Here is a 3,124-nt window from a genome sequence, read left to right as displayed (position 1 = left end):
TCATTCCTTTACTTGTTTATTGTCTATCAATCCCATTTAGGATTGGCAGATAAAATATAGACACCATAGCTAAGATTTGGAAACAGCCTAAATGCCCATCAGCAGAGGAGTGGATTAAAGAACTGTGTACATATACACAATGGAATACTACGCTGCAGTAAAAAAGAAGGAACTCTTGCCTTTTGCAACAGCTTGGATGGAACTGGAGAGCATTATGCTATGTGAATTAAGTCAGTCAGAGAAAGGTAAATATCACATTATCTCACTCATTTGTGGAATATAATGAACAACATCAACTGATGAACAAGGACTGATCCAGAGATGGAGAGGCATTGATTGGACTGTCAGGCCTTGCAGGGAAGGTAGGGGAGCGTGGAGGTAAGGGGGAAAGATCAAACAAATGACTTATATGCAAGCATATAGGCCTAACCAATGGACAGGGACAACAGGGGGGTGAGGGTATGAGAGGGGGTTTAGGGGGGTAGGAGGTAACGTGGGGTAAGGACACATATGTAATATCTTAATCAATAAAAAATATATTTAAAAAAAAAGGATATAACCTGATTTTTATGCTTATGATTTCACTAAATTTCTACAGTTTTATTTTTATGTGTACACATCTCTCTGTGTTTCTGTCTCTCTTTCTCTGCCTATGTGTATATGCACATTTACATATGTCAGCAGGAGACCAGGATTTATAGACACCATGGTCCATTCCCCAGGGTCCCACTGTGATGGTGGGCTATAATGCCCCTCAACCTTTTGTTCAGAGAGTGAGAGTATTAGCGTGGTTCTGGTGTTCTTGAAATAGCACTGGGTTCAGAAACAAGAGAGATTCACTAACACACTCAACTGCCAGTTCCGTTTGTTATCAACTCGGAAAAGCATTTTCCCTAATGTCAACGGAGAAGACAAAAACCTTTTGGAATCACCAAATCCCTAGTAGCTGTGTTGTGGTTATTAGCATTGTGCCTCCAAGGATGAACTCTCCAAGTGCCTGCTATCAACAAACAGTTTTCCCCTCAAGGGAACTAAAGGCAAAAAAGCAATTATTCCAGTTTGTCTCTAATTTGGAGGCGGGGGTGTAGAGTTGGCCACCCAACACCACCTGGGTTTTCTCCATAATCTATTAAGTTAGAACCCACACCCATTGCTCAGAGTGTTAAATAAGTATATGTCTATATATCTATCTTATTTGGGTTTGAAACAAGAATTCTTCTCCCTGTTGTGATGTATCTTTGAAACCCTTAGAGACTCCACCTGCTTCACTGTATTGTGTGTCTTCTAGAAAGAACTAGTGGAACCTTCTGATGCTGCACCTGAAAGTGTAAGTGTTCATCACCAAAAAAGGCAATATCAGATCAGGAGTGGAATTCACTATTCAGTAGTGTGACTGCATGTGTTTGTGTATGTCCAATGTAAGTTACTGGTCTCGAGCCTGTCCCTGCAGCACTTCACACCAAAGTATAACACAGACCTCCATGTAGATTAATTGATCCCTAACTGATCCCCTGTCTAATTTTTCATAAAATAGAAAAAACATACTTCCTCTTGCTTGTCATTCATCTCCCATTATGTTTTATTGGTTTATCCTCCAATTTTATCCCAATTCGTTAATGATCTTCATCTTCTATAATCTAGATGTAAGCAGGTATCACTTTTGTACCTGAACTACTGCTATGTCATCCTAATATTTCTGCTAACACTCTTGCCTTGCTATCATCTGTTCACTGCCCAGGAGCCAGCATACTATTTAAATGTTTGCATTCATCCCTTTCCTTAAACATTTTCATGAGTGTTCTGTTGCTCTCAGAATAGAATACTAACTTTGCATTATGGCAGAAAAGATCTTACATATTCTGGTTTCCAGACAAATCTCCAACCTCATAATGTTCCCATGCTGATATGCTCCTGAATTTTCTGTTCCTCAAACACCATAGCCCTCTCTTCTCCACTTAACTAGAATGACCATTTTTATAATCTTCACATGACATGCTGTTATTTTTCAAGACTCATCTTAAAGAACACATAAGATAAGGTTTCCTCACCACCTTAGCCTCTTGTAATTGGACAATATCTATCAAAATTGTGAATGTACATCCCCCTATTCCATTTCTAAGTTTTTTCCTTCAAATACATATATTAATATGAAAATGGCATATGAAGAATGTTATTAGTGAAATATTGTTATCACCAAAAAAGGCAATATCAGATCAGGAGTGGAATTCACTATTCAGTAGTGTGACTGCATGTGTTTGTGTGTGTCCAATGTAAGTTACTGGTCTCGAGCCTGTCCCTGCAGCACTTCACACCAAAGTATAACACAGACCTCCATGTAGATTAATTGATCCCTAACTGATCCTCTGTCTAATTTTTCATAAAATAGTAAAAACTTAAAAAACACATAAGATAAGGTTTCCTCACCACCTTAGCCTCTCGTAATTGGACAATATCTATCAAAACTATGAATGCACATCCTCCTATTCCATTTCTAAGTTTTTTCCTTCAAATACATATATTAATATGAAAATGGCATATGAAGAATGTTATTAGTGAAATATTGTTAGAAACAGAAGAATATTAGAAACAACCAAAATGTCCATCATACAGCTACTTAGCCCTTTCTTAAGGTGTAGGTAAACTGATTACTATTAACATGGGAATGACTAGCGAAACTGAATGTGCAATTCATCTCAGGTAACAACATTAAATTAACAGGACTGTTAATGTAATAGACTAAAGAATGTATTTTAGACATAATTTCAGTCAAATTGGAAGAATTGGTAGATAATATTAACTTCAGTTAACCCCCAAGATGAATTTACTAATCTCAGATTTCTGGCATGAATTCCTAGACTCCTCAAAGTTGAACATGACCTGACATGATTGTCATTCTGATGGTTCGTGGTTTTTCCACAAGAGATTGCATTGGTTTCTAGGTGGACATATACTATCGTGACATCAGACCACCATTAGCCCATTAGTGGGCAAAAAGCATGAGTTATTCAGGTTAAAATTCATGTACTCACTAATTGTCATGTATCTATTACTTGTAGTCATTAAGGTTTCACATGCTTTCACATCTCCATCTCTTTTTCCATCTACAGCAAAACAGAAGAAGACC

This window comes from Myotis davidii, unplaced genomic scaffold (assembly GCF_000327345.1).
Source record: "Myotis davidii unplaced genomic scaffold, ASM32734v1 scaffold64, whole genome shotgun sequence".
NCBI classification, from domain to species: domain Eukaryota; kingdom Metazoa; phylum Chordata; class Mammalia; order Chiroptera; family Vespertilionidae; genus Myotis; species Myotis davidii.
The sequence above is the reverse complement of the archived record's forward strand: the minus strand, read 5'-3'. Positions refer to the sequence as shown.